The sequence below is a fragment of the Acipenser ruthenus genome, chromosome 32, assembly GCF_902713425.1.
Source record: "Acipenser ruthenus chromosome 32, fAciRut3.2 maternal haplotype, whole genome shotgun sequence".
NCBI lineage: Eukaryota > Metazoa > Chordata > Actinopteri > Acipenseriformes > Acipenseridae > Acipenser > Acipenser ruthenus.
In genome coordinates this window covers 1902624-1929170 of record NC_081220.1, presented here as the reverse complement: position 1 = coordinate 1929170, position 26547 = coordinate 1902624, and the positions used below count along the sequence as shown (strand labels likewise).

At 37.3% G+C, this 26547-nt stretch overlaps 1 long non-coding RNA gene and 9 other non-coding genes across 10 annotated transcripts; 7 read left to right on the top strand and 3 right to left on the bottom strand.

The window, feature by feature from the left end:
* Window positions 1-1342: 1342 nt before the first annotated feature.
* Window positions 1343-1414, top strand: trnaw-cca (transfer RNA tryptophan (anticodon CCA)). The gene has a single exon. It is a non-coding gene; the product is annotated as a tRNA-Trp (tRNA).
* Window positions 1415-2268: 854 nt separating this feature from the next.
* On the bottom strand, window positions 2269-2342 carry trnan-guu (transfer RNA asparagine (anticodon GUU)). Its single transcript has one exon. It is a non-coding gene; the product is annotated as a tRNA-Asn (tRNA).
* Window positions 2343-2743: 401 nt separating this feature from the next.
* trnak-cuu (transfer RNA lysine (anticodon CUU)) lies at window positions 2744-2816 on the top strand. The gene has a single exon. It is a non-coding gene; the product is annotated as a tRNA-Lys (tRNA).
* Window positions 2817-5491: 2675 nt separating this feature from the next.
* trnaw-cca (transfer RNA tryptophan (anticodon CCA)) lies at window positions 5492-5563 on the top strand. Its single transcript has one exon. It is a non-coding gene; the product is annotated as a tRNA-Trp (tRNA).
* An 854-nt stretch (window positions 5564-6417) lies between these two features.
* Window positions 6418-6491, bottom strand: trnan-guu (transfer RNA asparagine (anticodon GUU)). The gene has a single exon. It is a non-coding gene; the product is annotated as a tRNA-Asn (tRNA).
* Window positions 6492-6892: 401 nt separating this feature from the next.
* trnak-cuu (transfer RNA lysine (anticodon CUU)) lies at window positions 6893-6965 on the top strand. Its single transcript has one exon. It is a non-coding gene; the product is annotated as a tRNA-Lys (tRNA).
* A 2360-nt stretch (window positions 6966-9325) lies between these two features.
* Window positions 9326-11238, top strand: LOC131703190 (uncharacterized). The gene is made up of 4 exons (XR_009309712.1): window positions 9326-9731; window positions 9882-10098; window positions 10215-10550; window positions 10991-11238. It is a non-coding gene; the product is annotated as an uncharacterized LOC131703190 (long non-coding RNA).
* Window positions 11239-12814: 1576 nt separating this feature from the next.
* trnae-uuc (transfer RNA glutamic acid (anticodon UUC)) lies at window positions 12815-12886 on the top strand. Its single transcript has one exon. It is a non-coding gene; the product is annotated as a tRNA-Glu (tRNA).
* Window positions 12887-14429: 1543 nt separating this feature from the next.
* trnan-guu (transfer RNA asparagine (anticodon GUU)) lies at window positions 14430-14503 on the bottom strand. The gene has a single exon. It is a non-coding gene; the product is annotated as a tRNA-Asn (tRNA).
* Window positions 14504-15332: 829 nt separating this feature from the next.
* Window positions 15333-15443, top strand: trnal-caa (transfer RNA leucine (anticodon CAA)). Its single transcript has 2 exons — window positions 15333-15370; window positions 15398-15443. It is a non-coding gene; the product is annotated as a tRNA-Leu (tRNA).
* Window positions 15444-26547: the final 11104 nt, after the last annotated feature.

The following is a 26547-nucleotide window of genomic DNA, read 5'->3' as shown; positions in this document are numbered from 1 at the left end:
CGTGTTTTTAAGATGGTTCAGGTGCAGTCCGGGCAGACTGACTGCAGCATCATTACAGTATACCGCACTGCGCTCAGCTTTGTGTGGCGGCTGATACACAAAATAATGAACGACTGTTCATTATTTTGTGGCATACAAACATTTTCAAGATCGCAGTGGTGGTAATGTCACGGGTGTCGAATGTGTTGATTATTATTTTATTCAGTATTATCACTTATGATTTTTGGATTTTAATTGGATTGGTTTTCCTTTTTTGCACAGTTTGTTTATTTGAATTCATGTTTTATTTTTGAGCATTAGATGCATTTTAATGTGTATTTGTTCACTTAACCATACGTCATCCACTCTCTGGTCCAGACCTCCTCTTAGGGCTCCTGTCCAGACGCCTGTTTGGGCAGCCCTCTCCATAAGGTGCTGCGCTTCAGCTGAAGGCCTCAGGAGAGAAACTGATATCCTGACATAAACCACGAACGCAAAGGTTCTTGTCAGTACCTCTTCAAATGTCTTCAATCACCAAGTTCCGCAGTCCTCCCAGAGTGAGTCCACGAAAAAAAATAACAAAACGAAACTGACACTGTCCGTGCACAAAAAAAACCCCAACCACTCGCTGTCTAATCTCGTCCTCTTTATTTTCGTTTACTTCCCTCGGCTTCTCTCTCTTTCCTATTCCGGTATCTCCTAGTTCCATGCTCCCAGTCTCTTAGTTCCTCACACTTTTAATACCTCAAAGCCCTTCTAATTCCAGGTGTGTACAGGTACCTGCAATTGTTTGGGGCTGGACCTGAGGTCCGTGTGCACCGCGCTTGTGATAAACAAAACAAAAAAATACTTTAATTACGAACTCTGTTTCACCCGTGCACCAAACAAAATAGACAAATAACAATCAACACAGCAAAAAACACAGTGCAAACATTAGATGAGAAAAGCCCCTTTGTGCCAATGCACATTCAGAGGAGACGCGCTGAGAGAATCCGTCTTCTGTGTCACTCAGTACTGCCAGCTTTTCCCTATTGGTGATATATTGGTCAGCATAGCTGCTTTCCAAGTAATTGAACAGAGACGATTCCCAGCCAGTACAACTGTGTTTATACCCACGTTTCAAATAATGAAATTTATAAAAGCAAATCGCATTGTTTTATGTTTTCTTTACTTTTAAAGCTGAGAATCAAACACACTTCCGACAACTTCATAGCCCTGCTGGCTACGAACACGTATTGAGTCAGCTGTTTCCCATGACCCTGGTGATACCGAGTGTTTTCCTAGTATCAGCGTCGGCATTACCATGTGTTTGGCATGCTTGCTGTGCACTCTAGCATTGCATAATAAGCTGGCATTCCACCAGGACTTCGTGGCGCAACGGTAGCGCGTCAGACTCCAGATCAGAAGGTTGCGTGTTCAAATCACGTCGAGGTCAAAGCCGTCTTTGTTTCTATTCCACACTATTTCATTTTTTTAACGTATTTGAATGTTTCCGGACATTTATTTATACAATTTAGCCTATACAACATATTGATAGTATAGCGATCAAACAGAGATTTATTGAGATTCATTTTTATGTTTCATTTGATACAGCACAATAAACTAAAGTGAATCCGAAATTACTGTTGACCAGTCTTCATTGACACAGTTAGGTAATAAAGTTATATTAACACTTCCTTGCATGAGAGAGAGAGAAAATAGCTATAGAAATACTAGTTTTGAAGAAATTTAAAGTACAGCAAGTAATGATTGGTACCTTTAACCTTAACAGACCTTTAAGAATTAACAACGACTTTCAATGTACACGTTTTAGAGCTCAGCGTTTGTTGAGGCAGTTCAAGCGCTGCACTTTCAGGCAGCCAGTTCCAGTGTTTGCCTTTTGGACTTACTCTGGAAGGAATACAAAAAAAAAAAAAAAAAACATTTGTTGAGAACCGCATTTGGGAGAAAACAACAGTTTCGAAACGCATTTGTAAAGGCATCGGATTCTATTATGGTGTTGCCGAGCTGTTGAACGTTTCTCATTACAGGTTTACTGGATTGCCAAAAAGAATGCTATCTCGAAACACCGGTCTTGTCAAGCCGAAATAGCTCAGTTGGGAGAGCATTAGACTGAAGAACTAAAAGTCCCTAGTTCGATCCCGGGTTTCTGCAAACAACAAGACGATATTTGTTTTGTATTATTTTGAACTAAAAAAACAGAGCACATTTATTCTTCATCGTAATTGGATGAAATAACAGCGTATCAGAGTGCCATTTTCTAATGTGATTAAGAAATGCAAAAAGCATCGTCCCTGGGTGGGCTTGAACCACCAACCTTTCGGTTAACAGCCGAACGCGCTAACCGATTGCGCCACAGAGACCAACCTGTTAAGATGCCAAAGCATACGGCAGTGATTAGCAAGGCGAGATGCTGCAGAACGTGATCGAGGGAGCAGAACTCAGCAGAACCTGAGATCACATCTAAGATGAAAGCAAGATGGGGCAGGAAAGTCTATGTAATCCTTTGTGGCAGCACAGCATATGTCGTTTTGTTAGATTACACCCTGGGAGACAACAGAGCAGTGTGTGTAAATAGCTACAATGGAAACCATATACTTACGACTTAATTTTGATACAGAACTGTGGTCACATGTAATCTGTTTTCATTATGATAATAAAACTACAGTTCAGTGGATTATATTTGGAATCTTTGGTTCTGTCATTCAGTATATTCTCAAATAAGATGACAAATTAATAGCTCAGTTGGTTACAGTGAAAGTCAGCCCGGCTAGCTCAGTCGGTAGAGCATGAGACTCTTAATCTCAGGGTCGTGGGTTCGAGCCCCACGTTGGGCATCCTTTTTAAATACAAATTGAAGGTGTTTCTTCGAGACAACGGAGCAATGTCTGATTCTGTTCACATTGTATACAGTATTGCAACAAAATTACTTATTGGTCATTGTCAAATAGCAATTGCTATTGTAAAATGCATGCATCGTTTATAGCTATAACGATATTGAAATAAATAATCTAACTTTTTGGGTTGATTCTTTTTTTTACAATTGTCTTAACATCATTCATGGAGCAACAGTTGGTATGTGCGTAAACCCAATCGGGCCTTGATACGAGAACCCTAGTGTGTGCTGAAATAAATAATGTGGTTTTCTACAATAACAAACGCAGCTTGTCAGAATGGCGATTGGTCTAAGGCGCCAGATTCAAGGACTCTGTCTTTCCAAAGAATTTTGTGTTCTGGTCTCTGAATGGAGGCGTGGGTTCAAATCCCACTTTTGACAGTTCCATTTTACGTATTTTTAAAAAGAATACATTTCTTTATTTTACTAGAAAAGATTGTTTTAAGGAAATCAACAGCTGATACCAAACTGTTGTCAGCACTCAATACCATTTTAATTTCCATTTTAAATCCAAATAAAATAGTGTTCCTAACACAGATTGCATTTTTGTTGTAAACAGACTACTTGTTAACCTCACTGAAAATATTTTGTGTCCAAACATGTTATTTAACTTGATTGTTTTAATATTCCACATAACATATTACTTTGAAAAACATAATATATATTTTTTAATACAGTCCTATTTGAGTATTTAAAATATGGTTATATTCAAATGCCAGCAATGGTGTGTTAATTTAACGAAGCTCCTAACGGCGCTCGGAACGTTCGCATTTTTAAATCCTAACGGTCTCTGCTGAGCTGAGTCGAATGTTCACGAGCCGGTTGCCTAGCAGCGTCTCCCCCTCCTTCTCTGCCCCGCCCTCTCGCCCTCTCTCGTTGCTCCAGCTAGGAGTTCAAATTTAGCTTTGTTATATCAGCGCAATTCTTTACTAACTTTTACAAATTAGCTTATTAGTGGCTTCGTGTTTTTAAGATGGTTCAGGTGCAGTCCAGGCAGACTGATTGGAGCATCATTACAGTATACCGCACTGCGCTCAGCTTTGTGTGGCGGCTGATACACAAAATAATGAACGACTGTTTAAATAAATCACATGTATTTCTTTTTAATGCTAAATTTGTATCTGGTATTCTAAGTATTATCAACAATTAATAATTCAGCTGTATTCATATTCAGAATGTAATACAGTATTAACTCTATCAAACTGACTGGAAACATGGAACACATTAATTGCGATTGATTCGATACCAATAGGATTACATAAGAGCTGTTGTGTATAGACAATGTCATAAACGCCGAAATGAACACGGACGGTCTTTATTAAGGCTGACTCGTTTAGATGTTCGAGAGATCTAGGTGTACTGGACACGTAGATCTTCTAGATTTTCAGATCTTAAATTCTGTGGCATACAAACATTTTCAAGATCGCAGTGGTGGTAATGTCACGGGTGACGAATGTGTTGATTATTATTTTATTCAGTATTATCACTTATGATTTTTGAATTTTAATTGGATTGGTTTTCCTTTTTTTGCACAGTTTGTTTATTTGAATTATTGTTTTATTTTTGAGCATTAGATGCATTTTAATGTGTATTTGTTCACTTAACCATACGTCATCCACTCTCTGGTCCAGACCTCCTCTTAGGGCTCCTGTCCAGACGCCTGTTTGGGCAGCCCTCTCCATAAGGTGCTGCGCTTCAGCTGAAGGCCTCAGGAGAGTAACTGATATCCTGACATAAACCACGAACGCAAAGGTTCTTGTCAGTACCTCTTCAAATGTCTTCAATCACCAAGTTCCGCAGTCCTCCCAGAGTGAGTCCACGAAAAAAAATAACAAAACGAAACTGACACTGTCCGTGCACAAAAAAAACCCCAACCACTCGCTGTCTAATCTCGTCCTCTTTATTTTCGTTTACTTCCCTCGGCTTCTCTCTCTTTCCTATTCCGGTATCTCCTAGTTCCATGCTCCCAGTCTCTTAGTTCCTCACACTTTTAATACCTCAAAGCCCTTCTAATTCCAGGTGTGTACAGGTACCTGCAATTGTTTGGGGCTGGACCTGAGGTCCGTGTGCACCGCGCTTGTGATAAACAAAACAAAAAAATACTTTAATTACGAACTCCGTTTCACCCGTGCACCAAACAAAATAGACAAATAACAATCAACACAGCAAAAAACACAGTGCAAACATTAGATGAGAAAAGCCCCTTTGTGCCAATGCACATTCAGAGGAGACGCGCTGAGAGAATCCGTCTTCTGTGTCACTCAGTACTGCCAGCTTTTCCCTATTGGTGATATATTGGTCAGCATAGCTGCTTTCCAAGTAATTGAACAGAGACGATTCCCAGCCAGTACAACTGTGTTTATACCCACGTTTCAAATAATGAAATTTATAAAAGCAAATCGCATTGTTTTATGTTTTCTTTACTTTTAAAGCTGAGAATCAAACACACTTCCGACAACTTCATAGCCCTGCTGGCTACGAACACGTATTGAGTCAGCTGTTTCCCATGACCCTGGTGATACCGAGTGTTTTCCTAGTATCAGCGTCGGCATTACCATGTGTTTGGCATGCTTGCTGTGCACTCTAGCATTGCATAATAAGCTGGCATTCCACCAGGACTTCGTGGCGCAACGGTAGCGCGTCAGACTCCAGATCAGAAGGTTGCGTGTTCAAATCACGTCGAGGTCAAAGCCGTCTTTGTTTCTATTCCACACTATTTCATTTTTTTAACGTATTTGAATGTTTCCGGACATTTATTTATACAATTTAGCCTATACAACATATTGATAGTATAGCGATCAAACAGAGATTTATTGAGATTCATTTTTATGTTTCATTTGATACAGCACAATAAACTAAAGTGAATCCGAAATTACTGTTGACCAGTCTTCATTGACACAGTTAGGTAATAAAGTTATATTAACACTTCCTTGCATGAGAGAGAGAGAAAATAGCTATAGAAATACTAGTTTTGAAGAAATTTAAAGTACAGCAAGTAATGATTGGTACCTTTAACCTTAACAGACCTTTAAGAATTAACAACGACTTTCAATGTACACGTTTTAGAGCTCAGCGTTTGTTGAGGCAGTTCAAGCGCTGCACTTTCAGGCAGCCAGTTCCAGTGTTTGCCTTTTGGACTTACTCTGGAAGGAATACAAAAAAAAAAAAAAAAAACATTTGTTGAGAACCGCATTTGGGAGAAAACAACAGTTTCGAAACGCATTTGTAAAGGCATCGGATTCTATTATGGTGTTGCCGAGCTGTTGAACGTTTCTCATTACAGGTTTACTGGATTGCCAAAAAGAATGCTATCTCGAAACACCGGTCTTGTCAAGCCGAAATAGCTCAGTTGGGAGAGCATTAGACTGAAGAACTAAAAGTCCCTAGTTCGATCCCGGGTTTCTGCAAACAACAAGACGATATTTGTTTTGTATTATTTTGAACTAAAAAAACAGAGCACATTTATTCTTCATCGTAATTGGATGAAATAACAGCGTATCAGAGTGCCATTTTCTAATGTGATTAAGAAATGCAAAAAGCATCGTCCCTGGGTGGGCTTGAACCACCAACCTTTCGGTTAACAGCCGAACGCGCTAACCGATTGCGCCACAGAGACCAACCTGTTAAGATGCCAAAGCATACGGCAGTGATTAGCAAGGCGAGATGCTGCAGAACGTGATCGAGGGAGCAGAACTCAGCAGAACCTGAGATCACATCTAAGATGAAAGCAAGATGGGGCAGGAAAGTCTATGTAATCCTTTGTGGCAGCACAGCATATGTCGTTTTGTTAGATTACACCCTGGGAGACAACAGAGCAGTGTGTGTAAATAGCTACAATGGAAACCATATACTTACGACTTAATTTTGATACAGAACTGTGGTCACATGTAATCTGTTTTCATTATGATAATAAAACTACAGTTCAGTGGATTATATTTGGAATCTTTGGTTCTGTCATTCAGTATATTCTCAAATAAGATGACAAATTAATAGCTCAGTTGGTTACAGTGAAAGTCAGCCCGGCTAGCTCAGTCGGTAGAGCATGAGACTCTTAATCTCAGGGTCGTGGGTTCGAGCCCCACGTTGGGCATCCTTTTTAAATACAAATTGAAGGTGTTTCTTCGAGACAACGGAGCAATGTCTGATTCTGTTCACATTGTATACAGTATTGCAACAAAATTACTTATTGGTCATTGTCAAATAGCAATTGCTATTGTAAAATGCATGCATCGTTTATAGCTATAACGATATTGAAATAAATAATCTAACTTTTTGGGTTGATTCTTTTTTTTACAATTGTCTTAACATCATTCATGGAGCAACAGTTGGTATGTGCGTAAACCCAATCGGGCCTTGATACGAGAACCCTAGTGTGTGCTGAAATAAATAATGTGGTTTTCTACAATAACAAACGCAGCTTGTCAGAATGGCGATTGGTCTAAGGCGCCAGATTCAAGGACTCTGTCTTTCCAAAGAATTTTGTGTTCTGGTCTCTGAATGGAGGCGTGGGTTCAAATCCCACTTTTGACAGTTCCATTTTACGTATTTTTAAAAAGAATACATTTCTTTATTTTACTAGAAAAGATTGTTTTAAGGAAATCAACAGCTGATACCAAACTGTTGTCAGCACTCAATACCATTTTAATTTCCATTTTAAATCCAAATAAAATAGTGTTCCTAACACAGATTGCATTTTTGTTGTAAACAGACTACTTGTTAACCTCACTGAAAATATTTTGTGTCCAAACATGTTATTTAACTTGATTGTTTTAATATTCCACATAACATATTACTTTGAAAAACATAATATATATTTTTTAATACAGTCCTATTTGAGTATTTAAAATATGGTTATATTCAAATGCCAGCAATGGTGTGTTAATTTAACGAAGCTCCTAACGGCGCTCGGAACGTTCGCATTTTTAAATCCTAACGGTCTCTGCTGAGCTGAGTCGAATGTTCACGAGCCGGTTGCCTAGCAGCGTCTCCCCCTCCTTCTCTGCCCCGCCCTCTCGCCCTCTCTCGTTGCTCCAGCTAGGAGTTCAAATTTAGCTTTGTTATATCAGCGCAATTCTTTACTAACTTTTACAAATTAGCTTATTAGTGGCTTCGTGTTTTTAAGATGGTTCAGGTGCAGTCCAGGCAGACTGATTGGAGCATCATTACAGTATACCGCACTGCGCTCAGCTTTGTGTGGCGGCTGATACACAAAATAATGAACGACTGTTTAAATAAATCACATGTATTTCTTTTTAATGCTAAATTTGTATCTGGTATTCTAAGTATTATCAACAATTAATAATTCAGCTGTATTCATATTCAGAATGTAATACAGTATTAACTCTATCAAACTGACTGGAAACATGGAACACATTAATTGCGATTGATTCGATACCAATAGGATTACATAAGAGCTGTTGTGTATAGACAATGTCATAAACGCCGAAATGAACACGGACGGTCTTTATTAAGGCTGACTCGTTTAGATGTTCGAGAGATCTAGGTGTACTGGACACGTAGATCTTCTAGATTTTCAGATCTTAAATTCTGTGGCATACAAACATTTTCAAGATCGCAGTGGTGGTAATGTCACGGGTGACGAATGTGTTGATTATTATTTTATTCAGTATTATCACTTATGATTTTTGAATTTTAATTGGATTGGTTTTCCTTTTTTTGCACAGTTTGTTTATTTGAATTATTGTTTTATTTTTGAGCATTAGATGCATTTTAATGTGTATTTGTTCACTTAACCATACGTCATCCACTCTCTGGTCCAGACCTCCTCTTAGGGCTCCTGTCCAGACGCCTGTTTGGGCAGCCCTCTCCATAGGGTGCTGCGCTTCAGCTGAAGGCCTCAGGAGAGATCCTGATATCCTGACATAAACCACGAACGCAAAGGTTCTTGTCAGTACCTCTTTTCAAATGTCTTCAATCACCAAGTTCCGCAGTCCTCCCAGAGTGAGTCCACGAAAAAAAATAACAAAACGAAACTGACACTGTCCGTGCACAAAAAAACCCCAGCCGCTCACTGTCTAATCTCGTCCTCTTTATTTTCGTTTACTTTCCTCGGCTTCTCCCTCTTTCCTATTCCGGTATCTCCTAGTTCCATGCTCCCAGTCTCTTAGTTCCTCACCCTTTTTATACCTCAAAGCCCACCGTGGGTGTCTTCAAAGTGTGGGATCGGCAGCCTAAACAAAAAAAAGAAAAAAAAGGTCAGCGGAACATCCTTCAAAGAAGTTCTTGAAAAAGGTGAGTAGATAAAATGTTACTGATATAACTTTCTATAATTCCAAATAATCTTTTATAATCTTTCTGTATGGTTGCAATGGGTGGACGGGTGGTGTAATTAACTGCATTCCACTTATATTTTACAGTCTGTTATAGAAATTTTAAGGCAGTGTTGGGATGATTCATTATTCTGTAGTTGAATTGCCTGGTGGCACAAAATGGAGCACGGATCTAACAACAGCTGAAAAGATTCAAAATAGAATGAAAAAGTCAAATAGGTTGAATGGCTGTCTGTTGTTCTTGCCATTTCTTATTTTGTTATGTATAAATCTAAATGATCAATTATTGATAACCTTTTCAGGTTCACAAAAACTTGGCCTTCCAAAAAAGGGGCATATACTGGTCCTGGAAACTGACGGAACTGAGATTGATGATGACGAAATCTTATTGGAGATGCAATCAGAATCTTTAATAATACTGATGGAAGGAGAGAGCTGGATCCCACAGATACCCATAGAAGAACAAGTGAACATAACATCAATTGAGCAGAAGTCTGATTCCGAAAAAATAAATGAAATCATATCCCTTGACTCCGCAGCATACATGGAATCTTTTGCAAATCGGAGTAAGTACCTGTTTATGTTTATTTTTTTCTTGTTGCTCATCAGTTTAATTTTGTTGCACATTATTAAGATTGCACTCTTTATCAATGAATGTCAGCCTCAGACTTAATTATTTTTTGTTTTGTATTATTATTTGTTATTATACTCTACAGGATGTTCAACAGTGGATGATAGAACCCCTCTGCCTCCATTTTCTGACCTGGTGCATAGAAGTCTTCTGGCTGGCAATTCAAGAGGGATATGGCATAAAATGGTTGATGAAGCATCTAATTATTACCTGGCTAATTATCCCAGCCTAAGTGACAGGCCATTGGAAAAAAGCTGTATAGCAAATACCCATGCATTAAGCATGAAGGGAATGAACCGTGGGTAAGATGGAATTCAAGTATGCAAAACAATACATTGGGAATTGAAGCTTGCCATTTCTTTCTGAAACTTGATGTATTTATTCACAATTATTGTTTTCACCTCTTGTTCTTTTGTAGTCCTTATTTTCTAAGTGCCTCAGTCAGAAGATGAGGCACATGAGGTGGTCTTTAAAAAGGTAAAACCTGCCCATTGACTCCAGTTCGGCACCAATTATGGCAAAGAAAGCCCAGGTACCTACCATACAGAGGCGTGAAGAACGGCCCGATGAAGAATACGACCGCCATGTCGAAGAATTAAGAAAAGAATTTGACAAAAATAAGCCTGATGACAATCACATAGACATTCTTCTTAAAGAAACGTTTGGCAATCGTCGATTGTGGCTGACCACTCTTCCAGCTGGAAGAATTAAACCAATTGTTGAAGTTTACCCTTGTTTTGAATGGGGACAATTTGTAAGTATCTGTTTATTTACTCATGTTATTGTAAAGTTATAGAGGGCATACTACAATTCACCTGCTTACAGTTAACTGCATTATTATTTTCCTTCTACAGTCTCATCAAACAGTCAATATTACTGATCACTAAAATAAAATTAAAATTGTGGTTGTGAATGTTGGATTAAAGGTTGCGATTTGCTTTAATCCAATCCAAGTACAGTTATTATGATGATGATATACAGAAACTCATTTTGTGACATTTATTTTACTTTATTTTTTATTCATTTTAAGTAAATATTTATTTTTAATGTAATGTCAACCATTTTCTAAAACTGTTATCTGACAGCATAGGTCCTGGGTTTATAAATTCTAGTTCAACATTCCTGCGTTGGAGTTATTTTTTTTTTATTTTTTTTTTTTTCAACTTCATACTTGTGCATGTGTTTTTCTATTAGGTAATGGGTGAATTTGCAATGGTCCTTGGAAGTACATGATTTGAAACATTGTGCAAAAGGGCTGAACAGGTTAGGACGGTCTCTGAGTTACTGATTGGATCCAAGAAAGAGGTGAGGAAATAAACGATCACAAAACACATTGTATTCTTGTGAATGACTTGTGGCTTTGCCAGCTGGAAACGCACGAAGGTAACAAACAAAAAGAACAACAAACCTCCTCCCTCTCCCCCTTCACACCCCGCCACTGTACAAAGCAATTACTTATACAAAGGTCATTACCCCCGCCCCATTTTTCTTTTCAGGGAGATCTCAGAATGATACCTGTAATTCAGCTCATTGAAGAAAAAACTAAATTTGATGAAGGAAAGGGGAAAAAGTCAGTTTCGGTCATCACTGTATATGAGGTAATTATACTAAATAACATTAATCAAAATGTTTGGGAGTGGGGGGGCACCCATTGACTCGGCTTCAAACAAGATGTCCTCTTACTGTCATTCAAGCATAATTATATTGACTTATATAATGCTAACAATTGACACAGTAAATTTAAAATTAAATTAAATGTATCTAACAAAGTACAATAAAAATGTTATATTTTATATATTTATATTATTTTGTCATCATTTCATTCTGTTATATTTTTCAGGATATATCTACAAGTGAACTTGACAAGTACTTGAAAACCACACAAGAAGAACCACCACATCTTGTTCTTTGTGTTGCAAAGAACACCCTCCAGGAAGCTGTAATAGTAGGAGATACTGTTGCGATATTTTGCCAAGCAAAAACTGTATTAGATGCTGTGCTTGTTCTCCTGGGAATGTACTATGCCTTCCACCTGCAGTACCCCAAAGTTTATTCGCAGGTGCTTGGATTCCTGCAGCAATATATATTGGGAGACCCATTTACTGGATGCAAATCCCATGAATACAGATTTTTTGCAAAAGGGTTCAACGATTAAATTAATGAATTACAACAATAACATTCTTACATAATTGTAAATATCTGTAAATAAATTAAATAATTATTTGTTAAATCTGAATTTCATGTACTAAGGTAGTATGTTTTTATTGTGTATTTAAATAATTTATTTGAGGGAGTGGACATATACAGTATTCTATTTGATGTTTTAGATGTTTTAAATACAAACATATATATTGTAGCGATCTCGGTTCCTGCAGGCAGGCGCATCACACAGGGCGAGGCAATCCATACACAGCCAGAGGGCAGGCGCGAACCCGGGACCTCTTACACTAAAGCATAGCGCCAATACCGCTGTAGAAAAGAGCCGGCTCCTTTGCAAGGAGCGTATATCGGGCTCATGTCTCTGTGTGTGATTACGTCACCTACCAGCCCTATTGCTGCCTTCCACCATGCACGCTACAATATGTATATAGGTGTAACAGATTTTATTCTTCAAATTGTAAATATTTATTACAATTCAAATACTTGTTACTATTGCAATAGATTTTTTGTTTAAAAAAGTTTTTGGCTTAACTTTGAAATATGCAATAAATAAAAGTAAGTTGTTTAATTTGTGTCTTTTTGTATTGTAAAAATAAGAAAGCATTTACGTGTTTAGATCTTAAACACCTGTAGATTTGTAAACGTGTTCAGGTGTTTAAAAAGTGTTAGAGCGAATAAACATGTTCACGTGTTTATTACTTAAACACCTTAACGCGTTTATATTCTAAACATGTTTATAAAGTAAACGCCTTGACGCGTTTAAAAAGTGTTACAGATAAGTGTTTATGAATGTTCCAAACTTACACATGGTTTTAGAGTGGAGCTACTGTTGCATGTAAATGAGTTTGATAATTACCTTCCCATATGGTCTAGCGGTTAGGATTCCTGGTTTTCACCCAGGTGGCCCGGGTTCGACTCCCGGTATGGGAACGTCTTTGTTTTTGTCATTTTGTTACAGAACTGTGGTCATGTGTAATGTGTTTTCATTATGATAATAAAGCTACAGTTATAAAATAAAAAAGTATTTAAAAAAACCTACAGTTACTTGAGGTATGTATATATATATATATATATATATATATATATATATATATATATATAATTTACAGAATGGTACAAATGTATTTGACTCTATTCACATTCCCATCGCAGTTTGTTTTTAGATTATATTAGTCCCTGGTCAAGATAAAGTCTCTCAGGGGTTGGCCTATCATTAGATTGCCGATGTAAGGTCTCTGGTCCCATCGTATAAGCAAGATAGTTTATTCACAAATAAATACATACACTTTTATTTATGTTTCTGTTGGTAAATTAACACATTATCGCATGCGTTCATGTCACGCTGTGCACTCTAACATTGCATCACAAGCAAACAGTACAGCGCAGCTACAGCGCCGTTCAAAGCGCAGCGTCATTCTCAGCTTGCTCTGCATTTTCATCAGAAAGACTGTTCCGACGTCACCGCTGCACTGCAACTCTTTCACACCGGCGCCTCACAGACCATGGTTACCGCCTCATCTTGTGAACAGTGGGAACAATAGTATTGTGGTTTACTACATAATATCCCACCCATCGTTGGTGTTCAAACAAAGCAGAGCGTTACATTGGGAAAGGGCCGTACCTGTCAGTAAGTATTTTAAATTCATTTGGGAAGGTTTAAGATTGTGAAGAAGTTTAAATATGCTGCGTATTTGCGCATTGGGAACTTTGCATAATGACGTTTTTATTAATGCCACTTTCTTACGGACAGTAGTCAGGGTGATGATACAAGACCAGAGCCAATAAACCTGTTATTTGCTTGTCCTTTCACTACCATATTCTATCGTGCTTGCTCAGAATACGAGTGAATCCTGAAAACATCTTGTTAATATATAAACAAAGCCAGCAGTCACTTTATTGATCACCCTGTGGATTGGAATACAGATGATTGTGTTAAAGATGTTAATAGACTTTCAATGTACACGTTTTAGAGCTCAGCGTTTGTTGAGGCAGTTCAAGCGCTGCACTTTCAGGCAGCCAGTTCCAGTGTTTGCCTTTTGGACTTACTCTGGAAGGAATACAAAAAAAAAAAAACATTTGTTGAGAATCGCATTTGGGAGAAAACTTAACAGTTTCGAAACACATTTGTAAAGGCATCGGATTCTATTATGGTGTTGCCGAGCTGTTGAACGTTTCTCATTACAGGTTTACTGGATTGCCAAAAAGAATGCTATCTCGAAACATCAGTCTTGTCAAGCCGAAATAGCTCAGTTGGGAGAGCGGTAGACTGAAGATCTAAAAGTCCCTGGTTCGATCCCGGGTTTCGGCAAACAACAAGACGGTATTTGTTTTGTATTATTTTGAACTAAAAAAAACAGAGCACATTTATTCTTCAGCGTAATTGGATGAAATAACAGCGTATCAGAATGCCATTTTCTAATGTGATTAAGAAATGCAAAAGACAGCTAAGCGTCTGCTAAGAAATTAATAACATCGTCCCTGGGTGGGCTTGAACCACCAACCTTTCGGTTAACAGCCAAACGCGCTAACCGATTGCGCCACAGAGACCAACCTGTTAAACAGCCAAAGCATACGGGAGTGATTAGCAAGGCGAGATGCCGCAGAACGTGATCGAGGGAGCAGAACTCAGCAGAACCTGAGATCACATCTAAGATGAAAGCAAGATGGGGCAGGAAAGTCTATGTAATCAATTATGGCAGCACAGCATATGTCGTTTTGTTAGATAACACCCTGGGAGACAACAGAGCAGTGTGTGTAAATAGCTACAATGGAAACCATATACTTACGACTTAATTTTGATACAGAACTGTGGTCATGTGTAATCTGTTTTCATTATGATAAGAAAGCTACAGTTCAGTGGGTTATATTTGGAATCTTTGGTTCTGTCATTCACTATTTTCTCAAATAAGATGACAAATTAATAGCTCAGTTGGTTACAGTGAAAGAAAGGAGCACCAATTAGCCCGCCTAGCTCAGTCGGTAGAGCATGAGACTCTTAATCTCAGGGTCGTGGGTTCGAGCCCCACGTTGAGCGTCCTTTTTAAATACAAATTGAAGATGTTTCTTCGAGACAACGGAGCAATGTCTGATTCTGTTCACATTGCATACAGTATTGCAACAAAATTACTTATTGGTCATTGTCAAATAGCAATTGCTGTTGTAAAATGCGTGCATCGTTTATAGCTATAACGATATTGAAATAAATAAACTTACTTTTTTTGGGTTGACTTCAATCCGTTTCTTTTTTTTAGAATTGTCTTAACATCATTCATGGAGCATCAGTTGGTATGTGCGTAATAAACCCAATCGGGCCTTGATACGAGAAATAATAATAAGAAATAAATAATGCGGTTTTCTACATTAACAAACGCAGCTTGTCAGAATGGCCGAGTGGTCTAAGGCGCCAGACTCAAGAACTCTGTCTTTCTAAAGAATTGTGTGTTCTGGTCTCTGAATGGAGGCGTGGGTTCAAATCCCACTTCTGACAGTTCAATTTTACTTATTTTTAAAAATAATAAATTTCAGCACTCAATACCATTTTAATTTCCATTTTAAATCGGACTAAAATAGTGTTCCTAACACAGATTGCATTTTTTTTGTAAACAGACTACTTGTTAACCTCACTGAAAAATGTTTTGTGTCCAAACATGTTATTTAACTTGATTGTTTTAATATTCCAAATAACATATTACTTGAAAAACATCTCCGTCGGCCACTGGATCGTGGTCTCAGGCTGGGATGCGGACCATTGAGAACAGTATAAACGATCTATTAGTGGAAGTAGCTTACAGGAGAAATGCCCTCGTTTAACATGCTAGGATGATCGACTTCGGCATTCTCCAACTGCTGTTTACATTTTCTAACACGTTATGAGGAAGAACAATATTTTGTGTCCAAACGTGTTATTTAATTTGATTGTTTTAATATTCCAAATAGCATATTACTTTGAAAAAACATCGTTTTTAATGCAGTCCTATTTGAGTATTTAAAATATGGTTATATTCATATGCCAGCAACGGTGTGTTAATTTAACGAAGCGCCTAACGCCGCTCGGAACGTTCGCATTTTTAAATCCTAACGGTCTCTGCTCAGCTGAGTGGAATGTTCACGAGCCGGTTGCCTAGCAGCGTCTCCCCCTCCTTCTCTGCCCCGCCCTCTCGCCCTCTCTCGTTGCTGCAGCTAGGAGTTCAAATTTAGCTTCGTTATATTAGCGCAATTCTTTACTAACTTTTACAAATTAGCTTCTTAGGGGCGCCATGTTTTTAAGATGGTTCAGGTGCAGTCCGGGCAGACTGACTGGAGCATCATTACAGTATACCGCACTGCGCTCGGCTTTGTGTGGCGGCTGATACACAAAATAATGAACGACTGTTAAATAAATCACATGTATTGCTTTTTATTGCTAAATATGTATCTGGTATTCTAAGTATTATCTACAATTAATAATTCAGCTCTATTCATATTCAGAATGTAATACAGTATTAAAACTATCAAACTGACTGGAAACATGGAACACATTAATTGCGATCGATTCGATACCAATAGGATTACATAAGAGCTGTTGTGTATAGACAATGTCATAAATGCCGAAATGAACACGGACGGTCTTTATTAAGGGCTGACTCGTTTAGATATTCGAGAGATCTAGGTGTACTGGACAAATCTACTGGATTTTTTTCCAAATCGTAAGTGTACCGCCTGTGATAATACATTTAAAACTAAGAAAATGCACAAGCCATACAACGAAAAAAAAGAGTACAGTATCTTACAAGTGATTGTGCTTCAACTCATGTCATTTATGTGATTTCTTGTCCTAGCCATTTGCAATATGATGGTAAAACTACTAGACAGTTACAATTGCGCATTAATGAGCGAGCATAAAAGTTCAATTAGGAGAAAATATATTCATCCACCTCTCGCTAGACATTTTGTAGATGCCAAACATTCCGTCTGTGGCATACAAACATTTTCAAGATCGCAGTGGTGGTAATGTCACGGGTGACGAATGTGTTGATTATTTTTTTTTTCAGTATTATCACTTATGATTTTTGAATTTTAATTGGATTGGAGTAGTAATATTACTATAGCTTATGTCAAAAGTCTAATTTATGACCCTTTTGACCTTTTTTTGACCTTATAGGTATGAATTTATGAATATATAATGAGGGGCGTGGATTTATGAATTTATGAATATATAATGAGGGGGCCGTGGATTTTATGGTTGTTACAAGACAGATATGCTTATTGAATATAGGCTTATATTTGCCTATAAACTTATTGCACGTCTTTTATAAGATATGTACAAAAATCAGTGTTTAATATGTTATTTATGTAATCAGGGGATAGGGGGTACCCATGTTTTATAAATGCTTATGTTAACTTCTGCTTGGTGCATACAACATTAATGCTTATGTTAACTTATGCTTTGTGCAGACAACATTAAAGTCTTTTTTTTTTTTTTTTACATAAGACACTTAATGAAAAAGGAGAAAGTTTAAAAGAAGTTATTAAAAGCTAAAAGAAAAACCAAAAAAGAAAACGCCTTATATTTTATATACACACACACACACACACACACACACACTTAATGAAAAAGAAAGTTTAAAACAGCGTATCACAAAATAAAACAGATATTAAATTAAATATTTATAAAAAAAAAGAAAAAAAAACAAAAGAAAAAAAAATCTACCAAAGTACAATTTCTGAAAAAGCTCTCTCTCTTACCGTTTAAAAAAAACTCCCCAGGACAACCGCTTAAGTACAGTCTGAATTCTCTCCCTTGCAGACAACTGCAGCCAACCGCACTCATCAAACTTTAGCAGAAGAATGACTGCAAACTCGCTCTGTGACTTAAATAGGGGGCGGTTCCTAGGGCTTCGAACATGCGCACAACTTCCTATAGGTACACTTACATGCGCGCGCACATGAGCACAGGCACTGAGACAGCCCCACACGCAGACACAGACACTCCCAGACACATAACCACCCGCAATGAACAGACTGGCGTCTCGATGTACTAAAAAGCACCGATACCTATTTGTTAGAGGAAGGTCCCCTGCAGAGAAGGCTTTTGAAATGTGTGATTTGTAATGCCTAAAGGTTTGGTCTCAGCATGGTAGACACTGCGATGACTATTTCAAATGAATATACAGACTTTATATATATATATATATATATATATATATATATATATATATATATATATATATATTAAGGAGCGGGCATATTTCTGTTAAGATTAAAACCTGGAATCAATTCTATAAATAAAAACTGTTTAAGCGTGTTTGGTTGTCTGTGTTTGTTTGTTTGTTTGCTTGTTTTTTAAAAAGATAAAATGAGAGCATTTTTATCCTGACGCTAGTAAAATTAAAATTGCTCAAATGAAAGACGTATTTAAAATATATTGCATGAACATTTTACGCCTGTATTACCGCGTAAAGAAAGTAGATTTAACTAAGCCTACGTTCAACTATAAACAAACAAACAGGTATAATATATGCTATTGCAAAGCTTGGTTATTCGCGCCGTACCCGTAAAACTTATGGAATTGAATATAACTGAATAAAAACAAAATGTAATGATACTGCAGGAAACAAATGAAGGAAAATTAAACACATATGTAAATGAATAAATCAGAGTTTAACATGTCTTAAGGAATAAGTGCTACGGTTTTTGTAGGGTATTTTGCGTGTCTGAAAAACCGAAATTCATTTGTGAGGTGAGAATCGTGGCACCCCTGAGTCTAGTTCTTTAACATATCAGACTTAGGGTGGCGGAATGTTTGCTGATGTTGGAAAGCATGATGTTATCTCAATGTGAATATATCTATATATATATATATATATATATATATATATATATATATATATATATAGATACATATAGGGGATAAATATTTTTTATTCAATTTTACACGTTAGGAACAGATTGGCGCTGCTGTGTATTAAAAGTACAGATAGCGTATGTTAGAGGAAGGCACCCCGCTGAGAAACATGGATCGGTGATCACCGCGGCGTCGTTTAGTCTGCTAGGGGCAATAAGCCTCATGGTATTTCAAACTGGATATAGTTTGGGGCATAACGATTAGAAAATAAAATAAGAGAAAAATCTGTGTTATATTGCAAATAAAATAAGAGAACCTATTTAAGTGTTTTATCAATGCCCGTTTTTGAATAGCCTCCCATCAGGATAATCTCCAGTAGCTTCTCATACACGGCCAAACTATTCTGACGATGGTGCAAATCATTAACACGCTTTTACTGTTTTAGATTTAAAACTATGTGTGAGCATAGTACAACGTTATGTTTTTTTAAAAAAAAAAACTGCGAATATAGACCCTAACCTGTTGTAATGCTCCTTTACGTGTATCTAAAATGATTCGTGTTATAAAACAGATTGTATAAAATCGTTTACAAAACGAATAAGAATATTTTTTGCATGTAATACTGAGTATAGAAAAAAACTAAGCCCGCGTTTAACTATAAAAACATACAAGTATATGTATATGCTTCACCAATTCTTGTTTATTAACGGCATACCCATAAAAAAACTTGATTTAAGCATAATAAAACATAATTTCAGCATAATATCGAGAATATGACGGGTGGTTTTGGAATAACTGCTTTAGAGATGTGGGGTGGGTAGATTTGAAGCGCCATCTAGTCTAGGTGCCGTTCAGGTGTCGTGTTTATCTCCCCTGATAGGTTTTCCTGATCCGGCCTGATCCGGACCCCATGTGGGTACAAAGGCATTTACCGCTGATCTCTGTGTAAAAAATGTTTGAGACGCGGTTTATTTCTGTTTATAAACGAACACTGTGTTGCGTGTCTGTGATGCAACGTAACCGTTTTTTTTTTTTTTGTTTGCTTGTCATACTTTAAATTGGCTGTAAAATGTTAGATGTGTGGTAAAAAATGTTTGATACGCGGTTTAATTTCTGTTTATGAACGAACAATGTGTGGTGTGTCTGTGATGCAACGTAACCGGTTTTTTTTTTTTTGTTTGCTTGTCATATTTTAAATTGGCTGTAAAATGTTAGATGTGCGGTAAAAAATGTTTGATACGCGGTTTAATTTCTGTTTATAAACGAACACTGTGTTGCGTGTCTGTGATGCAACGTAACCGGTTTTTTTTTGTTTGCTTGTCATATTTTAAATTGGCTGTAAAATGTTAGATGTGTGGTAAAAAAATGTTTGAAACGCTGTTATAACTGTTTATGAACGAACAATGTGTGGTGTGTCTGTGATGCAACGTAACCGGTTTTTTTTTTGTTTGCTTGTCATATTTTAAATTGGCTGTAAAATGTTAGATGTAGTGTAAAAAATGTTTGAAACGCTGTTATAACTGTTTGGGATTGAACACTCTGCGGTGTGTCTGTGATGCAACGTACCCTGTTGTTTGTTTGTTTGATCTGTTTAATGGCGGTAAAAAGTTAGATGTAGTGTAAAAAATGTTTGAGACACAGTTATTACTGCATAAACACTGTGTTGTGTGTCTGTGATGCAAGGTATCCGGTATTTTTTTAAGGGTGAGTAGTCTGTTTAATGGCTGTAAAATGTTAGATGTAGTGTAAAAAATGTTTGAGACGCGGTTTATTTCTGCTTATGAATGAAGACGGTGCCGCGTGTCTGTGATGCTGGTTTTATTTTAAGAGTTAAGATGAGGCATGTAACTCTGATATATGAACACTATAAATACACACTTTAACACGGTGAATTAAGGCATGTGTTTTATTTTATGTGGTCATTAATATTATTATTTATTTATTTATTTAAAATTCTATATTTTCATATTTAATAGATATCCAGGAACTTCTTGAAGAACATTTAATTTCACACCAGGAGGAAGTAATTGAACAGCCTCCTACGGTCGTTCCCCTCTCACCTACATTCGTTCCATTGTCCCCAACATGGTTTTTGGAGAATCAGAATGGTGAGTTTTTTCATTTGTTAAACCAAAATATCGCGAGGGTTTTTTTTTTTTTTTTTTTTTTTTTATGGTCTAACTAAATACCTCCTTTTAAATTGCAGATACGATCCCGGGCCATAGCATATCCCTTGAGATACCACGTGATCTAGTCGTGCCTGAGGACTTTTTAAATAATTTCTCAGTGATAGCAGAAACGCATAAAAGTGAGTAAAATAGTAGACATATTAGTCTGTTTATGTTTTATTAATAACAAATACATAAATGTATTTGATATATATATATATATATATATATATATATATATATATATATATATATATATATATATATATATATATATAGTGATTGAATGATATTACATGTTAGACATTGTTTATTTTATTATGATTTCCTTTTAAAACATATCTGATTCATTCTGTTTTTTAGAAGCAGAATATATTGAAGATTCTGAACATCTGGAACAGTACTTCATGACATCTTTCAGTGACCTAGCGTCAGACTCCGAATTGTCTAAAAGTATGAACAGTAATGTATTTATAGGTTAATAAAATATGTTTGATCCTTTTTTTTTTTTCATAATTAATATTAATTATTTTTAGGTTAAAACATTCATATTCAACCAATTATATTATTTTAGAAGATCCTGAAAAACCCGAAAGGAACGACGTTGCCCGTACATCGGAGGAGGGCCAAGTTATACAAGCGTATACCCCCTTGGAGCCTCCCAATAAACATCAAAAATCTGAAAAAAGACCTCTCAAAAGTAAGTGTATTTAAAATGAAGCTTTTTTTTTTTTTTTTTTTTTTTTTAAAGTATGTTAAATATTTCAAACATCTGTTAAGGTATTTGTGGTCTGATTGTATATTTTGGCATATTTTCATTTAGAACGGCCCACTAGACGTACACTTCTTGTGGAAAGCGAATCTTCCGAGGACGACACATCCTTCAGCAGAGACCCAAAGTCTAAAAGGCCTCGTAAATTTTCCGAAAGGTTTCATACTTCGCTACAATCAAGAGGCACCCCCACAGTCTCCAAAGTATCACAAAGGCTAAAACCTACGCTCCCCTCAACTTCAACTACTGCTAGGTATCACAGCGTAGAGCTATTGAAACATGTACATCTGACTATAGAGCAGATCATTTACAGACATCCTGCTATAAGGGCCCTAGTTTCTGACCCAGAAGTGGCTCAGAATATACAAACATTAATTACCCTATTGAAAACGCTGGGTTTCTTAAAACAGTAGCAGTGTATTTGTAGAGTTACAATGGAACCACATCGCAAAAAAACATGTAAAAGGAAACACATTGAAATTACTGTTGATGATTCTGACAATGATGATGCTGTGATTGGTGTTCACAAAAATAAAAAGGTTTCAATTGATCCGAGTCAAACTGTGTCAAATTCTGTGGTTAATTCTATAATCGTCCCCCGAAATACCTTAAATTCTGTTCCCTCAATAGGTTCCCATACACATAGTATGTCTCCAGCCCCCTGTGGCATACCACACACTGTTCACCCCCAAAATTTAAATGGTTTTGAGAATTTTGACTATCTAGACAAACTACTAAATGATTTAAATTATAACGCAGATATTTTACCGTCAATCAGGGCTCTGATTGATGAAATTTCTACAGATACTCCCCCGATAAATGACAACTCCACTAATACAGACAACAATAATTCCCAGTGCCCGGGGTTTGTTAATGATGCTAAATTGACTCAGATCAATTTTGACTCTTTGGATATGCTTTTGCATGAATTGTCTAGAGAAAATCATGGTACTATAGAGGGTGTAGGTGATATGGAAAAACAAATAGGGGGAGGCTTAAACGAAGGGGGTTGCCTTGATGATTCTTTTAGCATAAAAGTCCCGGGGGGTGGTGTAATACATGATGATCAAGTGGCTGGTCCTTCTGGTTTACAGGTCCCCCATAGCGATAGCGACGGTGATAGAATTGGTGGGGAAGGTGTACAGCGTAGACAACGACCTATGTTTAACAATTTCGAATTGAAGCAATCTCTTAACTTTACACATCTGTATGATCTGGATTCCTACGCTGAAGTTTTTACTGTGCTGCATGAAACGTTAGAGAATATGTTGAGTGAGGTTTCTAGAACGCTAAGACCTGCAGACGTTGTGCAGCTTGAATTACGAGCAGGATCCTTAGATATACCAGTGTATGTAAAAATGACTGGAGACAATTTAAGTCTAGACGATTTTCTCAGTCAGATTGAAGCTCTCCTTCAAAGTCATAGTGAAATTTTGGCTGATGACTCTTTGATGTTGATTGTCCAGGTTATTAGGTGTCCGGAAGGAGCGGGTATTAGGAGAGGTTTGCAGACCTTAATGAAAAGTGAGCTTATTAGAAAAAAAGCCAAGCATCTGATTATATGTTACAACAGAGACAATCAATTATGTTTTGCCTACAGCGTTCTGAGCTTGTTATTTCCAGAATTCAGGGGGGCCTATGATACGTGTATGGCTGAGGCTTTAAAACTTCAACAGAGTGTGGGATTAAGTGAACATCAAATGGTGTCGTTTGTAGACATAGATAAATTTGAACAGGCCTTAGATGTTAAAATTGTGGTCTGGTACAGATGTCCTCAAAAGGATGTGTTCCTGAATCACCAAACAGATACTCGAGCAAAAAACAAAACTGTATTTCTGTTTCTTCATGAGAATCATTTCTATGGTATTGTTAACTTGAAAGGTTTTCTGGGTGCATCCTATCTGTGTAATTACTGTTACACAGCATATAGTAACCGATCTGGACATCGATGTGAAGGACACTGTAATGTGTGTTTTTCACCAGCCTGTAACAGCGAGTCCTCTGTAAAGGTAAAATGTAACGATTGCAATCGTTATTGTCGATCACAGCTCTGTTATGATGAGCATAAGATTCTCCGAGATAAAACCAACAGTGAAAAACAGGTTTCTATGTGTGACATTTTAAAACTTTGTACAAGGTGCTATTCTCTCTATAAATGTGACCCGACAAAACCGTGCACATTCCTAATTATTTGTACTGCATGCACATGGGTGGTGAATCATGGTTTTGGGAGGGCGAGGAATGTGTGAAAAAGTTTTTTGAGCGGTATCGTAGACCTTGTTATGCAGGCTATACTTTCTTGGCACACAATGCAAAGTCTTATGACAGTTATTTACTGATGAATTATTTAGTAACCAACGGAATTAACCCACATATCATAGCTCAGGGTAGCAAGTTGATGTGTTTTACAGACGAGGCTTTTAAGATGCGTTACATTGATTCCTTTAACTTTTTACCCATGAAGTTAAGTGCCCTGCCTGCAGCTATGGGATTTGAAGCCAAAAAAGGATATTTTCCTCATTTTTTCAATACTGCTGAAAACAAGAATTATGTGGGCCCTTATCCAGAACCCCTTTACTATGGTGTTCACCAAATGATGTCTAAAGATCGTGATGCCTTTTACAAATTGTATGATTCGATTAAGAATGGTGTTTTTAATTTCAGAGACGAAATGGCATTCTACTGCAAAAATGATGTTGAAATTTTGAAAGAGGCATGTATCAAATTCCGTACCGAGGTTTATGCAATAGGGCAGATAGACCCCTTCCAATGTACCACCATTGCTTCACTGTGCATGGCTATGTATAGAAGCAAATTCATGCCTAAAGACACAATAGCGATCATTCCTCCCGACAATTACAGTGAACAGCAAAAAAGCTTTTCAAATGCCTCGATACAATGGTTAATGTATGTAGCAGAAACTGAAAATGTTTTCATTCAACATGCTTTAAACTACGGAGAGCTTAAAATAGGACCCTTTTTCTTGGACGGTTATGCTGTGATTAATGGTAAGCGTACGGCTTTTGAATTTGCAGGGTGTTTTTTTCATGATTGTCCCTTGTGCTATGATTCTGCTGATGTAAACCCCTTAAGCAAAGTATCGTGCGGTACGATGTATCATCACTTTGATGAAAAGATTGAAACATTGCAAAAGGTTTACGGGTTGGAAGTCAGAGTTATTTGGGAACATGAATGGAACACCCTGAAAAAACAGCCTAAAGTTCACGATTTTCTGATTCGTTCTGATTTTCCAGAACGTATAAATCCACGCGAGGCTCTGTTTGGGGGTCGTACAAATGCCATTACATTACATTATGTGGCCCAGGAAAATGAAAGGGTGGAATACTTTGATTTCACTCGCTTGTATCCTTTTGTTAACAAAACAAAATTGTACCCCGTAGACCATCCTACCATAATTTACCATAATTTTCAAGACTTGAGCCAGTACTTTGGATTGTTCAAATTAACTGTTCTGCCTCCTAGGGGTCTTTATTTCCCTGTACTGCCAGCCCGCATCTGTGGTAAATTAATGTTTACCCTCTGCCACTCATGCGCGGAAACACTAAACCAGACTGGGGTATGTAATCATACCTCTGGAGAAAGAGCCTTGACAGGGACATGGTGCAGTGTAGAGGTAGTCAAAGCTCTTGAGAAAGGTTACAAAGTGTCTAAAATACATGAAGTTTGTCATTTTCCTCAGAAATCTGACACTCTCTTTACAGGTTACATTAATTGTCATCTCAAGGGGAAACAGGAAAGTTCAGGGTACCCTGCTCATTGTACCGATGAGGAGCGTAAAGAGCGTTATATTGCTGAATATTTTCAGAAAGAGGGGGTTCAATTAGATCCTCAAAACATTAATGTTAATCCAGCTAAAAGACAAATCTCCAAACTATGCCTCAATAGTTTGTGGGGAAAACTAGCCCAGATAACTAACCAGCTCTCTACAAGCTTGGTAAAGGATCCTGACCAGTTTTTCCATTATCTCTTTTCAAAAAGATATCAGGTGTCGCATTTTTGTTTTGTAAGTGATACGGTGGCTCAGGTTCAGTGGCGTTACGCTTCTGATACCTATACTCCCACAGGTAATGTAAACGTATTCATAGCGGCATTTACAACCGCTTACGCCCGGCTAGAGCTCTATAACCTCTTGGATCATCTGCAGGGTCGCTGTCTGTATCATGATACGGACTCTGTAATCTTTGTCAGCAGGCCCCTGGCTTGGCGTCCAGAACTAGGCGATTATCTTGGTGATTTAACTAGCGAGTTAAAGCCGGGGGAATACATTACAGAGTTTGTGTCAGGGAGCCCTAAAACATATGGATACATCACAAACATCGGAAAAACATGTCTCAAAGTAAAGGGGATTACCCTAAACTATGAGAATTCCAAATTAATTAACCTCGCTTCATTAAAAGACCTTGTACAAAACTTTGTGAATCATGATAGAAACACCCCCGCAGAGCATATCATGATTCGTGGCTCCCAGATTCACCGTAATAAAAAAGAATTTCAATTGGAAAACAAACCACTCCAGAAAACCTTTCAAATAGTCTACAATAAGCGAGTCTTGCAGTCTGATTTTACATCTCTTCCTTATGGATACTGAAGATGGTTTTGATATTAGACTATCCGTACCTTTTGCAGCTATAATATCGGGACCCTCCAATTCAGGCAAAAGTTATTTTGTGAAGCAGCTTTTAGAAAACTCTCAACAGATCTTTTCCCAAACCCCTGAGAATATCATATGGTGTTACAGTTGCTGGCAGGTCCTATACAATGAATTGGCACTTAAATTTAAAAATATCAAATTTATTGAAAGCATACC